At 34.6% G+C, this 19477-nt stretch overlaps 1 long non-coding RNA gene across 2 annotated transcripts in view; it reads left to right on the forward strand.

Annotated features, from left to right (window-relative positions):
• The first annotated feature begins 283 nt into the window (after window positions 1-283).
• LOC113689193 (uncharacterized) overlaps window positions 284-19477 on the forward strand; it is a 118596-nt gene continuing 99402 nt past the window's right edge. Inside the window, exons 1-3 of one of the 2 annotated variants that reach the window (XR_011825226.1) lie at window positions 284-398; window positions 677-797; window positions 921-1046. This is a non-coding gene — a long non-coding RNA (uncharacterized lncRNA). Of the gene's footprint in view, window positions 399-676; window positions 798-920; window positions 1722-19477 lie in introns of those variants that run through there. The other variant, XR_003448174.2, reaches the window with a different exon arrangement.

Consider the following 19477-nt stretch of genomic DNA (forward strand, 5'->3'; position numbering starts at 1 on the left):
ATCCCATGGTTTTGTTTATCATCACGTGTTCTGCAGGTGACCTTTTTTTAAACCACAGATTCGATTGATTTGATTGGGCAAATTAGGTTACTTGCTCCCGACTTTTTCAGTGAGAGGTTACGTGTTTCCGGCTTTTTCAGTGACAATCACAATGGGAATGGGCTCGAGATACTTGTGACAGACGTAAAAAAATTTTCTCCTCTTTCTCCAACAATTTCTTCCAGACTTCTACGCTTCCATCTCCAGAGTCCTTCTACCTCTCCTTCCCTGCCAGTCTCATCATCTCATTCTCGGGTAAATTGGGTTACACTATCATAAAAGGAAAAAAATGAAGATTGCTTCTCCTTTTAAACTCCATGTACTCCCCTTCTCAGAAATTCTCAGCATCATCATCATCGGTGAGTTTTTTTTTTTAAATTACTTGATTGTACTTCTCAAAACCCCATCTACTTATATAAACCCTCCTATTCTCTCCGGCATTTTCTCCTTCATTTCTCTCATCAAAGCTGATATTACCATCTCTCTCCCTATCTCTCTGCCATTTCAAAATTTTTGTGCTTTTTTTTTATATGTTTCCCAAATTATAACGTTCAAATTGGGCCCAATTTTATTTTTTTCCAAGATTTTTAGAGTTTTCTTTGAACAAGTTCTTGTTTTCCACAAATTATTTGTGTAGCATTTGTTTCCAGAAGAGGAGATAGGGATTGGGTGTGTGTTTCTGTGTGTGAAAATGGCGGAGAAAGAAAGACGCAAATTCAGGGCTTTTGGATTTGTACATATGCCAATTGAAGATTCAGGTAAACTAAAGCTATTCGTTTCACTAATTTTTTGTTTTCCTTATTGAAATTCAATTCGTTCTTTCTAATAAATATTTCATCAGAAATACTTGATACATGGTTGTTCTTGAATGTTTTATACAGATTTTTGGGGTTTTTCCTGTATTTAGATGGGGGATCAGCTATGCGTTTCGGCCTCTCAAAAGTGCAGCAAAAGGAAGGCGTAAATTAATGGGCTTTGACTTGTTTAAATGTTAGTTGAACATTCAGGTGAATGATATCTACTGATATCTTTAATTCTTTTATTTTTCTTTTCTAAATGGTGTTTGAATTTTATCAATTTATTTTCTCAGTATTGCTAATCTTTTCTGACTAAATGATCTTTTTCTTGTTTTTTTCCAGAGCTGAAACGGGTAACTTTTTGATTTGTTTTGTTACAGATTTATGGACTTCAGAATTTTGGGAGATGGGAATTTAGTTTATTGGCATAGAATTTTTTTAGAGTAAATTTGAATTTATGAAAATTTGGGTTTAAGATTGCTACATTACACAAAGTGATTCAGGGTTATATCTCGATTATGGTGTTCTAGGATCTGTAACTTTGCTTGGCAGATTAGGTTTTTCGGCATAAATCTTGATTAGGTTTCCTAGGATATGTAACTTTACTTGGTGGATCAGGGTTTTAGGATTTTTATGATTTTCAGTAGCTTCAAATCCGAGATTTTTAATGTGCCTCTGATCACTTGATTTGTTTGATAATTTCGAAAACAGGTGATATAGAAGGGGAAGTTATGTGCAAAACCTTTTGTTTTTAATTTTTAATTTTTATGGTTTGTCAGTTTTGGTCATGTACTATTACATTGGAGGAGTTAGTTTTAGATTTTGACACTTTTTAGTAGCTACTGTTGTAGTGATATCTCACTTTTGCATGATTTATTAGTAAAATGAATACTTTAAGTTGCTTGCTATTTGTGCTCATAGTTTGAGAGTGACTGTGAGAACCCTGAAAATAGATATATAAGCCAGTGCATATTTCATTTGCATTTCTTTTATTCCTTAATAATTTCTAGTATTACTTTTACTTGTTTGCAATTAAGTACGTAACAATAGGTTTACGTGAAAAATAATATAATTTTTCTAATTTATGAAATTTCCTGGTTTTGCTAGACTAAATTAATATCTTTAGAGTTAGATTAAATTTTTTGCCTTAACATAAAATATTAGAATACTTAAATTTCTAGTATTCCTTAATAATTTCTAGTATTACTTTTACTTGTTTGCAATTAAGTACGTAACAATAGGTTTACGTGAAAAATAATATAATTTTTCTAATTTATGAAATTTCCTGGTTTTGCTAGACTAAATTAATATCTTTAGAGTTAGATTAAATTTTTTGCCTTAACATAAAATATTAGAATACTTAAATTTCATTATGCTAAATTAATGACACTTGAGTCGATAACCTTACTATCTTAAAACAAATTATTTAAATTCCAATGATTAATTCCAATTAGTTACTAATGTTAAATGTTAATAGGAATTTCCGTGTTAAGATGAAAACCAATGAATTTTAGATAAATATTATACAAGTATGCTAATCATACTTAAGGCGTGAAAATTACGATAATTAAAGTTTTGCATGACTAGTGTATAATTAGGCAATCAAATCACGTTTGGGGTAAACTTTGAATTTAATTAGAACTAAGGACCCAAGGAGATAATTGGTGAAAATGTGAAAGGACTAAACTACCCTTGAACTATTCCAAAAATCACCATGCAATTCCAAAACCAAATTGCCGGACAACCTATTATGATCAACCTCCCCATTCGGCCAATCACAAAAGGAACCAATCCTCTGACCGCAAGTTCAATTACCGCAACTATCACCAATTCTATACGCAATCGATTCTAATACACGAAACCTCTGCTCCTAAAACCGCGGCACCTTATACCATTACCTCCATTTCACATCTTAAACCACGGCACCACAATACTTCTTAATATCACTCAATCCTTTCTCATATCACTTACCGCAAACCATTTCCTTCCTTCTTAATACCAGATACCGCCTCTTCACCAATTCCATTTCCTCTGCACAACTCCACCGCAACCACTGCACTTCCTCTCTACAACCACACCTCACCTCTTCCTCTACCTAGACCGAGAGTATACGAGAGAGAGGGTTACCTTGTGAGGACCCGAAATTTTTTTATTTTATTTTATCGAATATTAGTAGTTTGTTTAAATATTTATTTACTCATTTTTCTCCAAATTATTTATTTCGATCATTTAAAATCCATTTATATGGAACGACGCCTCTTTTATATTTTTAAAGCGTTTTGTTGGAAAAATTCACTTTTCGAAAACTCGTTTAGTTCGGAACAACGAGTGCACGTTTTTCTAGACTATATTTGAATCGAGAGTGTATTAATATTGGAGAATTAAGAACGATCAATAATAGATTAAGAAAGGATAATTGAGGAATTAATACTCAATTCACGTGAGGACTCGTAAAATTATTATTTTTAAACCCCTAATTTTGGCTCAATTAATTATCTATTTGGACAGATTTGACAATTCTAACACAAATTCAAAGCTACATATCGTATTTAACCACAAATTCTAACACAATTTGGGATAATCTATCCCAATCGAATGTTTAAAAAAAAAATTTTAGTATATCAAAATAAGCCAAAATAAAGGGTGTTCGAGGTACACATAAATTAGAATCAACGAAATTTTAGTCAACGCGTGAGACAATAAAAATATGGCCTTGTAGCAAATAAATGATCTAAAACTAATCGACTGAACTAATCTTGGGAACTAGAAGAAGAGATGCAAAAAAGTAACCCGACCTATCTCTTGAGAAAGTGAGAATTTTGAGGACAAAATTCATTTTAAGGAGGGGAGGATGTGAGAACCCTGAAAATAGACATATAAATATCAGTGCATATTTTATTTACATTTTAATTCTTTAATAAATTTTAGCACTAAGTCCAATTGTTTTTAAATGAGTACGTAGAAATAAACGTTAGGTGCAAAATAAAAGAATTGTGCTAAACTACTAAACTTCTTAGTTTTGTTACATTAACTTCATATTTCTATGGTAAACTATTTCATTGATCTAATAATTAATTTCTTTGAATTCTAGTATTGTAATTAATTGTTTTGCAATAAAAGTGTAAAGATAATTTCTATGTAATAAATAATATAATTGTGCCAATATTGAATTATTTGGTTTGCTATACTAAATTAATATTTCTTGAGTTGGATTAATTCTATTACTTTAAAATAAATTCTTTGATTTCCGATAACTAGTTTTAATCGTTAATAATGTTAAATGTTAATAGGAATTTCCGCGTTAAGATGAAAACCAATGAATTTTAGATAAATATGATACTAATATACTAAACATACTTAAGGCGTGAAAATTTCGATAATTATAGTCTTATCCTTCTTTGTTTTCACAATAAGTGCGTAAAAATAATTTTTATGTGCAAACTGACACACTTGTATTAAATTATTATTTCACTTGACTTTATATTACTAAATCGATAAATTTCGAGTTAGACTAACTCTATTTCTTGAGAAATAATAATTGGAAATTCTAATAACTAATTTAATCGCTAAGTAATATAAGAATTACTAGGAACGTTAATATCCAAGTTTAATCGATAATTATTCGATAGAAATGGTTTAGGTATATTAGGTTATAATTAGGCGTTCAAATCACACTTGGGGATAATTTTTAGAATTAAGTTGGAATTGAGAAATTAAGTTGAGGTTAGGGAGCAAAGTGAAAAGACTAAAATGCCCTTACATTTCCATGCAAACCAAACAAGACTTCTGACCGCAAATCCAATCACCGCAGCTATTACCAATTCGATACGCAACCAATTCTTATACGCAATCCTTTCCTTAAACCGCGGCACCACAATACCATCCTCTCTATTTCACAAACACAAACCGCAATTCCAATTCCTTCTCTGCACAAGCAAACCGCAAACCACTTCCTTTCTTGATACCGAGACACCACCCTTCACCAAACCTCATTTTCTTCTCTGCACAAACTCACCGAAAACCATTTCCTCTCCATTTTTACCTCAGCCCCAAACCACAACAACATTCCTCACCTTGTAATCATTGACCGAGGGGAAGGAGAGAGAGCGGCATTCTGCATATGAGAGCAAGGAAAGAAAACTGCGAGCTGCCACATTTTCGGTTCTGTCTGCGAGCTTGAGGGAAGAAAGAAAGAGACACCGCGTGAGTTCAATCCTTTTCTGCACCTTCACCTCCACCAGCTGTGACCATTTTCTTCACCTCAACCAGCTGCACCCGTTTCCAGCAACTCCACCGCAACTGCAACATCCAACCAGGACCACCACCTCCAGTTCGCGTGTGAGCAAGAGAGGGAGAGCTAGTGAGCTGCGGTGCTGCAACAACCAAACCCCAAGAGCGATAGCAAGCTGAGAGGAAAATTTCTGCAGCTCATTGTCGTGTGAGCTAAGCCTCAAACCGAGGTAACCTCTGGCCCTAGACTAGCTAATATTAGGTAGATGATGCCTTCAATAAAGGAAATCTGTTGGAGTTATTAGTCATACATTGTATTAATATAGCTCTGATAATTCTTGAGTTTTTGGATACGTGGGGTAATATACCCCTTACATATGATGTGAGGAACAAGTATTGCTATTCGGTTACTTCAATTACATATACTAATATTAGAAATCACATATAAGCTAACATATAGTATTTCAAGTATTACACAATACCATTAGTATATGTAATTGATACAGTAGTATTTATCATTAAATAACTTTATGTTTGATATACTTAAGTATATACATAAGCTATATACTAATGGATTATACACTTAATATAATCTATATTATAATTTATGGTATTAATTTAGATTATAAATTATGTCATTAGATTTAAGTATTTATACTTAATATACCATTATCTATAATATACCATATTAGAATACGTATTGATGTATATTATAATATAATCTATATAGTATACCATTAATATAATCATATCATTAATTTATAATCTAATTTACAATCTAATTTGTATTAAATTAATACCATATAGATTAATGGTATACATAAGCTATACTTAAGTATACCATATAATCTTAATGATACACTTAATATAATCTAAGTATACCATTAATATAATCATATCAATCTAAGTATACCATTAGTATACTTTAAATTAGAGTTATATGATTATAACTCTGTGTATATATATGTTAAATATATAATCACGAGTGCGCGAGTGTATTGTCCTATGTTCCAGATATACTTAGCTACTGTTACCCTAAGTTTAATATTAGCTAATGATTGATAGGAACATATATATAAAACTTAGGGTTTTCAAAAGCTATAGAATTTAATTACTATAGCTATCAAGGCTAGTTTGAGCTAAAGGAAATTATTGGTTTGGAAAGTTTTAGGCGAAACACTAGATATTGAGTTTTATAATCTAATACTAGCTGAAAAATATTTTTGATTAATTTGATCACAGTTACTCGAGTTCGCAAGGTCGATACAATTTCCACAGCTCCGATCCCGTTTCGAAATCATAGTATGGATCAAAATATGGCAAAAATCACATAGCAAATTACTAGGGCTTCGTCAATCATTAGCCCTAGATTTCAACAAATGCATTTCTGATAAAAATAAAATGAATGACCAAGGCTTCATCAATCATTAGCACTTGGTTTCGGCAAGCTTATATCACATCTTAACTAAATCAAAAATGAAGGTAAGGCCTTCAAGAAATTCCAGCAATCAAAGTTCATCACTCTTTAATATTTATAAAACCATTCAAATGGCCAAGGGCTTCATCAATCATTAGCCCTTGACAACATCAATCACTTCCAACCACAATTCAATCAAGAATTCAAACCACAAATAAGCTAAATGTTCGATCCAAGTCAAAAATTCAGTTTCATAAAGAAACAGGACATTCAAGCAGGACAGTCTACTTTGAGGAGTCACGGACAGCAGTACATATGGAGGAAAAATATGAAATTTCTACAGAACAAAGGCCCATGAATCTAGTTTCAAATGCCACTGACGGCGCCTTAAACGGATTTTCCTACACCAAGATACATGCATTTTACTGAGACTGGTCAGGGACATCCGAAAATCTGAAATTTCATTTTCCACTTGTGAAAAACTCCTTTTTCTCTTTTAACACCAAAATGTTTTTATTCAACCATCCATACATTTCTTATAAAACTCCAAAACAACATATTCCAGGCATTTCCATCCATCATGATTCAAAGAAATATTTAAAAACCAAGCTAAGATTCCAACTCACCCTTCGGCTACCACAAAAGAAATTCCGGCATGTATACACTAACATTTTTGGTTCCATCTTCCAGCTTATCAAATATTTCATTACTAAACAACTTGCACAACTTAAAACTTACAACTCCTCTGTATTTCTAAACCATTATATCCCAAGGGAAAAATAAAATAACGTTCCAGAAACCAATTAAACTTCCAAAAACAAACTAAAATTTCTGGTTCAACCCTTGTGGCTTCCAAAATTTTCCAGCAACCAAATACTTTTTAGATCAAATTTTCCCTTGGTTTAAACATGGTGTTAGGTACTCAAATTCAGCATGTAAACACTTAGCTAGCTATTAAAAATTTTCACTTCAAAACCAGATTCATTCAGCAACTAAAATCATCCAGAAAAATCCAGAAATCTGTCCATTTTCTTCACCTCAACCAGCTGCACCCGTTTCCAGCAACTCCACCGCAACTGCAACATCCAACCAGGACCACCACCTCCAGTTCGCGTGTGAGCAAGAGAGGGAGAGCTAGTGAGCTGCGGTGCTGCAACAACCAAACTCCAAGAGCGATAGCAAGCTGAGAGGAAAATTTCTGCAGCTCATTGTCGTGTGAGCTAAGCCTCAAACCGAGGTAACCTCTGGCCCTAGACTAGCTAATATTAGGTAGATGATGCTGATTAAAAGCTTGCATGTAACGGTTAGCCACTTGGATGATGGGTTAAGGCACCAGAAATTCTGATTATGAAAAGAAAATGGAATTGCCGTGAGCTTGAATCAGAAATGCAGACTTGATCATTGCTTAATTGAAGTAATCTGAGCTTATAGCTGTGATTAATTAGCTAATTACAAGATGTTTAAGAGATTGCATGTGATGATTAAGCACTCGGATGATGCAATCAAGGCATGAGAAAATCTGATTCTGGGAGAAAATGTTTCTGCCGAGAGTGGATTAGAAATTGCAGCTTTATTTTTGTTCCCCTGTGACAATCTGAGCTTAATGCTGTGTTTAACCAATCATAAACAAGAAGATTAAGCTAATTAGGGGCATGCATGTATTGTTTATGCAGTCGGTTGATGAAATCAAAACTCTAGAAAAATCTGTTTTGCAGACAAATGATGTTGCCGAGAACTTGTCCTGATTAATGCAGCTTAATTCGGTTTAATTTGGTTGTTCTGAGGTTATAATCATGATTAACTAGTTAATAACAAGATAATTAAGCTCTGCATGTAGTTAATTAATGGGTTTAAGTCAGAAAAATAAAAATGAAACAGGAACCTGCCACATGCATATTTCATCCGAGACTTGTTGGAAAATTCTGGAATTTTTGGAGGACTTTTGTCGTTAATCGAATTTAATTCCTGAGCTAGATATGTTAATTAATTAGTTAAGTGCTGGCATGTGGAATTGGAGCCTTAACATTCTGTTTAGCCGAAGGAAAAACTAGATTAAGAACCTCAAATTGCTGGAAAATTTTGTGAACTGCCGCGAGGTTTGAACCTGGAAATTTTGATGATGAGGGCTGTGATTTGAACTCGATTTCTGAACTGGAAATGTTTATTTTCTAGCTAAGTAATTGCATGAGGAAGTTGAGAGTTTAAAAGCATGTTTTAACCAAGAAAATAAAATGAAAACAGAAAGTTTCTTCATGCATGTTCATCCGTGGCTGATGGACAAAATTTCTGGATTTTTCTGGATGATTTTAGTTGCTGAATGAATCTGGTTTTAAAGTGGAAATTTTTAATAGCTAGCTAAGTGTTTAAATGCTGAATTTGAGTACTTAAAACCATGTTTAAACCAAGGGAAAATTTGATTTAAAGTATATTAATTGCTGGAATTTCTTATGTGATAGCCAAAGGTTGAGTTGGAATCTTAGCTCGATTTTTAAATGTTTCCTTGAATCATGATGGATGGAAATGCCTGGAATATGTTGTTGTGGAGTTCTATAAGAAGTGTATGGATGGTTTGAATAAAAACATTTTTGTGTTAAAAGAGAAAAAGGAGTTTTCTCAAGTGAAAAATTGAAATTTCAGATTTTCGGATGTCCCTGACCAGTCTTAATAAAATGTTTATATCTTGGAGTAGAAAAATCCGTTTAAGGCGCCGTCAGTGGCATTTGAAACTAGAATCATAGGCCTTTGTCCTGTAGAAATTTCATATTTTTCCTCCATGTGTACTGCTGTCTGTGAATCCTCAAAGTAGACTGTTTTGTATGAATGTTCTGTTTCTTCGTGAAACTGAATTTGGATTTGGATTGAGATTTTAGCTTACTTGTGGTTTAAATTCTTGATTGAATTGTGGTTGGAAGTGATTGATGTTGTCAAGGGCTAATGATTGATGAAGCCCTTGGCCATGTGAATGATTTTATAAGTATTACTGGGTGATGAAATTTAATTGCTAGAATTTCTTGGAGGCCTTGCTTTTATTTTTATTTGTTTAAGCTGAGCTTGCTGAAACCAAGTGCTAATGATTGATGAAGCCTTGGTCATTCATTTTATTTTTATCAGAAATGCATTTGTTGAAATCTAGGGCTAATGATTGACGAAGCCCTAGTGATTTGCTATGTGATTTTGCCATATTTGATCCATAATATCATTTCGAAACGGAATCGGAGCTGTGGAAGTCGTTTCGACCTTGCGAACTCGGGTAACTGTGATCAAACTAATCAAAAATATTTTTCGGCTAGTATTAGATTATAAAACTCAATATCTAGTGTTTTGCCTAGAACTTTCCAACCCGATAATTTCCTTTAGCTCAAACTAGCCTTGATAGCTATAGTAAATAAATTCTATAGCTTTTGAAAACCCTAAGTCTTATTTTAATTCCTTTTCTTTCATTAAGTATTGCTCTTGGCTAGTTAATTATAGGAAAAGTTTCAAAATACGAGTTTTAATGAATTTTGTGAAAAGCCTGGGAAACTTGCTCGGCAAGAAACCCTATTTTAGGAAAAATAGTTTTTAGGGATAATTTTTGCAAAAGCCGTAACTTTAGAGAAATGTTCAAAGTAACTTTCTAACTCTGATATTAAGAGGTTTGTCGACTTATTTCAATAAAATAATACTAGTTACCCTTTTTATCAGAAAAGTAACTCAAGGAAAACTATAGGAAACATTTCTTCTACTTTTGTCAAGTTTTAACCTAAGGGACTCTTGATTTTTCTAAGGAAAAGTGAACTAATAGTAGATTAGATATACTTCAATGTCTATAAGCTTAAAAACTAAGTAGAAACTTATAGTTTCAAAATTTGGCTTTTAGGGTATTGCGAGGACGCGGAATTCAATTCCCAACTTGATATCTGAACTCCACTCTTGGTGAGTGTCCCTGCCTGTTCTATGCTTACCTGCTTAAAGTACCTTCTTGACTTGATATGTGATAATTTGAAAAATTGGTTTCTGATCCATCGAAGTGAGCTGTGTGTACTTTATCGCACTAGCCGTTCGAGTGGTGACCGGTGCAAAACATTTTTTTCTCCTGAATCCTTGATTCTAAATGTAGTTGCGTCGTTGGGTGAATCCCTCGACTTCTGAATCCAACTACCATGAGTCTAAACGTAATTACGTCGTTGGGTGAATCCCTCGACGCATGAATCTAACTACAATAATGTCGTTGGGTGAATCCCTCGACCAATCATCTACGGGTATATCTCGAGTATACTGCGTCCTTAGTCGGCGAGCGGGCCCGGGACAGGGGTATGAACGGTGACGGGTTAGGTATCAAAATGAGACGCTCTACATGGATTATAAGTAGTGAGAGTTGACGGAGTGTCAACTACGAGAAATGGTGATCAAGCGAGGAAAATGGCTCCTGAGAGCCCACGTATCCTACCTTGTGCTGTATTCCGCTTTCTAACTGTTTAAATTTGCTAAGTTATTAACCACTGTTTGATATTATGTGATTGCATGTTTTGGGGCACCACTGAGCTTTAGCTCACCCCACGTTTATTGTTTTCCTTAACAGGTTCTGGAAACTGAAAGTTGGATGCTTACTTATGTTTACCTTTTGGATTGTATTCGAACACTATGACTTATTCTGTGGGCTGTAATGTGTTATTTGGGATAATGTAATTTCCTTTATTGATTGCCACTTGAAGCTGGAAAATGTGTAAACCCTAATTCGATTACTTGGTTTGTAAGTTTGTTTTTGGGATTTATGTATTTTATCTCCGGATTGGTACGACTCTATATCTTTGGTACGTAGCACGTGGGACGTTTAAGAGCCTCGACTGGTTATTTTTATCACTGCTATCTCTGAAGTTAATGTAGATTTAAGGATGATCCTATTCGGGAAAAGTTGTTTTGTAATAGATTAGGTTATTCTTTGAAAGGTTTTGGGTTAGAATGCTTGCGTGAGTCCTGGCGAGAGCTGGGCAGACGGCCCGCCAACCCTTTGGTTCGCCTTAGGAGGAAGTGGGGTCGTCACAGGTGGTATCAGAGCTCTTATCGAGCTCAAACCGGGAAAAGGTTCTCAGACCGTGGGGAAAGGCCTATTAAGTGTTGAACTAAGTACTATTGTTAAGGGAATTAGATATGTATGTTGGGTAGGAATCTCAATTATAGGTGATTCATGCTTGATATATATATATGAATTTACATTAAGTGCCCAATTGGACAGAGAACGAGTATCGTTATATGAATGCCCAATGCACCTTTAATCTACTTCCTTAAGCTCTAATGAGTTGCATGTGAATTTGGAACTTAACCTTATGCCGATTAATACACTATAAATTTATACTGTATACGTTGTTCATATAATATACGTATAATATTATATGTATATGGATAATCTCTTTGATAATCTCTTTGCTAAATCTCTTTGTATACAGTTGTTTTTATAAAATTACTCCCGTGAGATCCTCTGGAAGGTCCTCTTGAGCGCCTGAGCATTTAATAGTGAATTATCATTCACACATCCCAATTATCAAGGAAGATTGTGCACTAGTACAATCTGGGGAAATTTCATGAAAATGAACCTCAATTACTAGTAAATCGAGGTTCAAGTGGAGTTTCGTAATGTACAAGAGCAATCGAGAATAATTTTGATAACAACTGTATACAAAGAGTGGTAGCTCGAAGGCAAAATGTATATATGTGAGATATGGTAAATCAATTTTGATACTGTATACATAACTGTATAATAATTATTATACGTATCCATATCAAAATTTTAATATGGGAGCTGTATATGTGAATTATAATTTTGAGTTATACAGTTATCAAAGAGATTAATATTATAATTCACTATACGTATAATAATTATACGTATACAGTATAATTTAAATTGCTTATTATACGTATAATTTTGAAATAAGCTCTATACACACTATCAGATATGTAATACATATCAAGTGCCGTTAGCGGCATTTGAAACTAGACGTTCCCATGTTTCCAACGGTGTATAATACACATTCTGGTTTCATGTGTGTGAGCCACACCATTCATCTGAAGTCGGCTGTCCTGTTTCTCCGTTCTGCCGAAATGATTTGATGATGCTGCAACTTTAGGCTTAATTTCGAGCTAGTTGCATGCTGAAACTTAAAACGATTTCTTCTGTGAAATCACAACCCTATGAATGTATTTTCTAACACTATCAACCATGTTCAGATCCGAGTTAAATTGAGTGAGTTATGATCAAAATACGGTGATTGTTTTGTTCTTGAAAGCCTTGGATTTGGACAGATTTGACGTGACATTTGTGGTGGTCTTACTAAATGAATTTCTTGATGCTAAACACCTACCAAATGTACCATGAATGTTTCTTAAACTTTCTTTTCACATATGAACCATGATTGGAGGATTTTCTTAGCCAAACGATTGGATTTGGGAAGAAAAGGATTAAGGGCAGATTGCCTTGAGAATTTTTCCAAACTTTGGTTGATTGGTTGACCACCTTTCCGAAGATATTTTTCCACGAAATTTGATAGAGAGATACCCTTCATATAGGAGTATTATACTACAAAATTTGGTATCAATCCAAGTCCGTTTCGACACTTAACTAAAGGTCCAAAGTCGGAACCAAATCTGGAAATTTGTTAACAGTCTTGAAATTTATCCAACTTTGAGCTACCATATCTTGGTGCTCGAAACTCCGATTCTCGATCCGCTTGTTCTGCCCTAAACCTTACTTGCACCTCTAATTGAGCTACAAATTTCAAGGGCTGGTTTGCAACGAGTGAATTCTGCTAAATTTTCAAAGTTAGCGAAAAACCAACCCCGGCTCAATCCTGGGTGATTTGGAACAACAACTTTAAGCTCATTTTTGAACACCTTCCACTTAGATACATGGAAAAGTGTCTTCTAAGAACTTTTAGTACTTTGGAAAACGGTACCAAGTTTTCCAATTTTCGACTTGTGAAATCTGAGATACGATTTTTTTCAAAATATCGTATCAAAACTGAAATTTTCTGAATTTCAAGAAAATGGAGTTTTTCAAGTATTCCTTATTCCTTCGATAATACTTGAACGTTTATGCTTGATTTCCAAGATAACAAAACTCGATTACTCTTGTACATTAAGAAACTCCACTTGAACCTCGATTTACTAGTAATTGAGGTTCATTTTCATGAAATTTCCCCAGATTGTACTAGTGCACAATCTTCCTTGATAATTGGGATGTGTGAATGATAATTCACTATTAAATGCTCAGGCGCTCAAGAGGACCTTCCAGAGGATCTCACGGGAGACGCCTAAACCATCATTTGAACTCGCTACTTGAATCACTGTGAGTGTCAAGTGCATGAACTTGTTGTTAAGTGGTTATCTGTTTCTTATCCGTTATGTAAATTTGAAATTTTGAGATGAGGGTGTACTTTATCGCACTCGTTCTCTTTCAAATGAAATTATATTCGAATTTTGCTATGTGAATTCGTATCCGACTTGTACATGGTAATGTGGATGTGATTTGTACTTGTGATTCGTATATGTGATCCGTATTTGTGATTCCTATTTGAAATCGTCGATTTGAGCGTTGCTCATCGACTTATATTCGTATTCGTATCCATATTCGGGGGACGCCCAAAACTCGTTGGCTAACTTTGCGAATCGAGCCAGCATGGGCTTGGTCGATAAGCTTAGCAAACCATGAGATATTCGTAGAGCATGATCTATTGGAGAGATCTTGCTCGGCATTACTCGTGCAGTATTGCCATGATATACTCGAGTATTATCAAAAACTTTGATGAGCGGGCCCGGTAAGGGGGTGTAACGGTGACGGGATTCGAAGAAAAGTGGTGTATCTACGGATTTGATACTTATGTGGTTGACGAAGTGTCAACGTGAGATGTGATCAAGACTTCGACTCGACTACGTGGAATTTAGCTCCTGAGAGCTACAGTATCCTTGAATTATTTCTGTTTATTTTTTCTATTCGAAATGTGAATTATTCGAATTTGATAGCCTTACCTACAATGTAATTGTTGTTGCTACTTGGATTATGTGTTTGCATCTGTGTTTTCTTGGCCTCACTGAGTATTGGCTCATCCTATTAGTTTGTTTTCCTTAACAGGTTGGACTGGAAGATTTTGGTAAAGCCGACTAGATTATACTTTTGATTGGAATCGGGGCTGTAAATGTGTAGTCGACTTTTAATGGTTGCATTTTGGAACTTGATGTATCTTTTGTGGACATGATGTAAGATTTAAATATTTAGTTAAGGAAGCGACTTTTCTTTATTTTGACTCCTAGTATTTGGTATGTATCGTTAAGTTCGATTTGATTTGTCTTGAGTCCTGGCGAGAGTTGGGCAGGCGTCCCGCGGATACCCACTCTTGATATTTGTTAAAATATCAGAATAAGCTTTGAATGGAAGGTGAATTTAGATTACATGACTTTGATTTAGAAATTAAGTTGAAGTAATTTCTAGATTATATGCCTTAAAATTTTTACATAGCAAAATGGATACGAATTCACATAGCAATCTGCATATTATATGATTATATGTATAGCGTATATAATTGAATTTTGCAACACTACAGTATAATTTTAGAGCTTATGATAGCTTATTATACGTATTTATCATTAAAATTGAATTATACAGTGTAAAAATTATTATACGTATTATACAGTGTATAATAAGCAACAACTGTATACAAAGAGATTTAGCAAAGAGATTATCAAAGAGATTATACATATACATATAATATTATACGTATATTATTGAACAACGTATACAGTATAAATTTATAGTGTATTAATCGGCATAAGGTTAAGTTCCAAATTCAAAATATTAATTCGTATACAGTTGATAATTGAGTTATCAACACCCCAGATTAATAAGGTTATTCATTATACAGTTGCATATAAAATCCATATACAGCTCATTGTTTCTTCAGATATGTATACAGTATTAAAATTTGAGTATAGAGCTTGATATGTTTACAATGCAAAATAAGCTATGTTTACAATAACTCAAGTACCATGTACAATTTTCTAACATACATATAATTTAAGGCATTCAAATACACAGCTAATTTTGATATGTTGGGATAGTCCCTTGTTAGAAAATTTACATTTTGATTTAACCACAAATTTTGGTAAAATATAAATATTTTGGCTAAAATTATCCCAATTAATTATCAAAATAACCTTCATAGCTAAAATATCAAGTATTATCAAATATCAAAATAATACCTTGAAAAAATGATAATATCAAAAATATCAAATCGTTAAGTCCGCGGATAATTGGGCACTTCAGATCTAGTCGGCGCATTAAGTGGCCAGTGTAGAGAAGTGGGATTAAAATAGTACTTAATAAACTATATTCCTAAATATAGTCTCGATTCAACTGTGACGCCCCCCACTTAGTTGATGGGCGAACCCAAGGGTATTCGCGGGACGCCTGCCCAGCTCTCGCCAGGACTCAAGACAAATCAAATCGAACTTAACGATACATACCAAATACTACGAGTCAAAATAAAGAAAAGTCGCTTCCTTAACTAAATATTTAAATCTTACATCATGTCCACAAAAGATACATCAAGTTCCAAAATGCAACCATTAAAAGTCGACTACACATTTACAGCCCCGATTCCAATCAAAAGTATAATCTAGTCGGCTTCACCAAAATCTTCCAATCCAACCTGTTAAGGAAAACAAACTAATAGGATGAGCCAATACTCAGTGAGGCCAAGAAAACACAGATGCAAACACATAATCCAAGTAGCAACAACAATTACATTGTAGGTAAGGCTATCAAATTCGAATAATTCACATTTCGAATAGGAAAAATAAACAGAAATAATTCAAGGATACTGTAGCTCTCAGGAGCTAAATTCCATGTAGTCGAGTCGAAGTCTTGATCACATCTCACGTTGACACTCCGTCAACCACATAAGTATCAAATCCGTAGATACACCACTTTTCTTCGAATCCCGTCACCGTTACACCCCCTTACCGGGCCCGCTCATCAAAGTTTTTGATAATACTCGAGTATATCATGGCAATACTGCACGAGTAATGCCGAGCAAGATCTCTCCAATAGATCATACTCTACGAATATCTCATGGTTTGCTAAGCTTATCGACCAAGCCCATGCTGGCTCGATTCGGAAAGTTAGCCAACGAGTTTTGGGCGTCCCCCGAATATGAATACGAATACGAATATAAGTCGATGAGCAACGCTCAAATCGACAATTCCAAATAGGAATCACAAATACGGATCACATATACGAATCACAAGTACAAATCACATCCACATTACCATGTACAAGTCGGATACGAATTCACATAGCAAAATTCGAATATAATTTCATTTGAAAGAGAACGAGTGCGATAAAGTACACCCTCGTCTCAAAATTTCAAATTTACATAACGGATAAGAAACAGATAACCACTTAACAATAAGTTCATGCACTTGACACTCACAGTGAATCAAGTAGCGAGTTCAAATGATGGTTTAGGCGTCTCCCGTGAGATCCTCTGGAAGGTCCTCTTGAGCGCCTGAGCATTTAATAGTGAATTATCATTCACACATCCCAATTATCAAGGAAGATTGTGCACTAGTACAATCTGGGGAAATTTCATGAAAATGAACCTCAATTACTAGTAAATCGAGGTTCAAGTGGAGTTTCTTAATGTACAAGAACAATCGAGTTTTGTTATCTTGGAAATCAAGCATAAACGTTCAAGTATTATCGAAGGAATAAGGAATACTTGAAAAACTCCATTTCCTTGAAATTCAGAAAATTTCAGTTTTGATACGATATTTTGAAAAAAATCGTATCTCAGATTCCACATGTCGAAAATTGGAAACCTTGGTACCGTTGGAAACCTCTTCCAAAGTACTAAAAGTTCTTAGAAGACACTTTTCCATGAATCTAAGTGGAAGGTGTTCAAAAATGAGCTTAAAGTTGCTGTTCCAAATCACCCAGGATTGAGCCGGGGTTGGTTTTTCGCTAACTTTGAAAATTCAGCAGAATTCACTCGTTGCAAACCAGTCCTTGAAATTTGTAGCTCAATTAGAGGTGCAAGTAAGGTTTAGGGTAGAACAAGCGGATCGAGAATCGGAGTTTCGAGCACCAAGATATGGTAGCTCAAAGTTGGGTAAATTTCAAGACTGTTAACAAATTTCCAGATTTGGTTCTGACTTTGGACCTTTAGTTAAGTGTCGAAACGGACTTGGATTGATACCAAATTTTTCAGTATAATACTCCTATATGAAAGGTATCTCCCTATCAAATTTCATGGAAAAATACCTTCGGGAAGGTGGTTAATCAATCGACCAAAGTTTGGAAAAATCCTTAAGGCAATCTGTCCAAATCTAAGATTTTAAAAAACGAGGCAGTCGCCGTATTTTGATCATAACTCCCTCAATTTAACTCGGAATTGGGAATGGTTGATAGTGTTAGAAAATACATTCACAGGGGTAAAATTTCACAGAAGAAATCGTTCCAAGTTTCAGCATGAAACTGGTTCGAAATTAAGCCTAAAGTCGCAGCATCATCAAATCATTTCGGCAGAACGGAGAAACAGGACAGCTGAATTCAGATGAATGGTACGGTTTACACACATGGAACCAGAATGTGCATTATACACCATTGGAAACATGGGAACGTCTAGTTTCAAATGCCGCTAACGGCACTCGATTTCGACGTCGGAGTACGGAGTTATGGACGAAACACGAACACTGGTCTGGTTACGACGGCAACCGTTTCCAGATTACTAACTTTGGAAAATAAATTCTTTTGATCAACCAAAACTCAATATTTTTCAACGAAATTTTGTACACAACTTCTACAACATGTAAACAACACAATCAAGCCATTAAATCCTCAAATATCTGCAGTAAAGTGGCCGAACAACCAGGGGCAAAATGGTCAAACTTGGCCATTGCACTCAACGTGAGTTTCCAGCAGTTTTCCTTCAACAAATCACTAACTTAAACACTGATCCGATATCATAAACTTCATCAAGCACAAAATCAGCAACAACTCAAGAGTGGGAATTCATAGAGCCCACTTTTTTTCCAACAATACAAGCTACTAAAGTGAAGATTTCAGCTCAAATGCATAAATCAACCTCCATAAGACAAGTTTAAGGTAGTTGATCATTACCTACTTTGATGGTTGTTCAAATCAGAAAATTTCGGTCCCTTTGAAGCCTGAAGAAAACCGTGAAGCTCCTCCCTTTTTCAGCTTAAGGTGTTGTCCAAGTGTAGAGTTAAGTGTATGTGAAGTTTTGGTTGAATCTATGGAGGCTTTGGTAGTGATTTGGTGAATTTGTAGAAGGAATGGTGAAGCTGTTACGGCTGAAGCTATCCGTCCATTGCAGCTAGAAGAAATGAGATGCGGTTCTGGTTTCCTTTGCATACAAAAGACGCTTGACGTCTAATATTTTAAATACGTCAAATCAATTACAACTAGTGCCCTACGCGCACGTTTCATGTTCGATTTCTCTTACGTTTGTTACACTAGTGCACTAAACCTCTAGGGCACTTACATTCATATAAATATTATTCATTCTTAATTGTCCCAAAATAATGGTCCAAACGTGAAAACACGTATTCCCAATTTAGGCGCAATAAAATGAAACTTTCGAGAAATTCTTATAACGATCGTACCACAAACTATCACTTGAGTACTTAAATCTAAATTTACCTATTTTAGAACCATTGTACATGTCTCCAAATTTCCGAGCTTATTGTACTCCTAATTGGCTAAAGTTTTCAGACACGTTTTCACTTTTTCACTAAACAATCTTCTAAGAAAATAATTTTTGAAACGAGACACTTTAAAAATATAACGAAGCTATAAAACCATATATTTAGGTCTAATAAGGATAGAAAATAATATTCGGGGCAAAAATCCAAATAGATAATTAATTGAGCCAAAATTAGGGGTTTAAAAATAATAATTTTACGAGTTCTCACGTGAATTGAGTATTAATTCCTCAATTAACCT

This window comes from Coffea arabica, chromosome 1e (genome assembly GCF_036785885.1).
Source record: "Coffea arabica cultivar ET-39 chromosome 1e, Coffea Arabica ET-39 HiFi, whole genome shotgun sequence".
NCBI classification, from domain to species: Eukaryota; Viridiplantae; Streptophyta; class Magnoliopsida; order Gentianales; family Rubiaceae; genus Coffea; species Coffea arabica.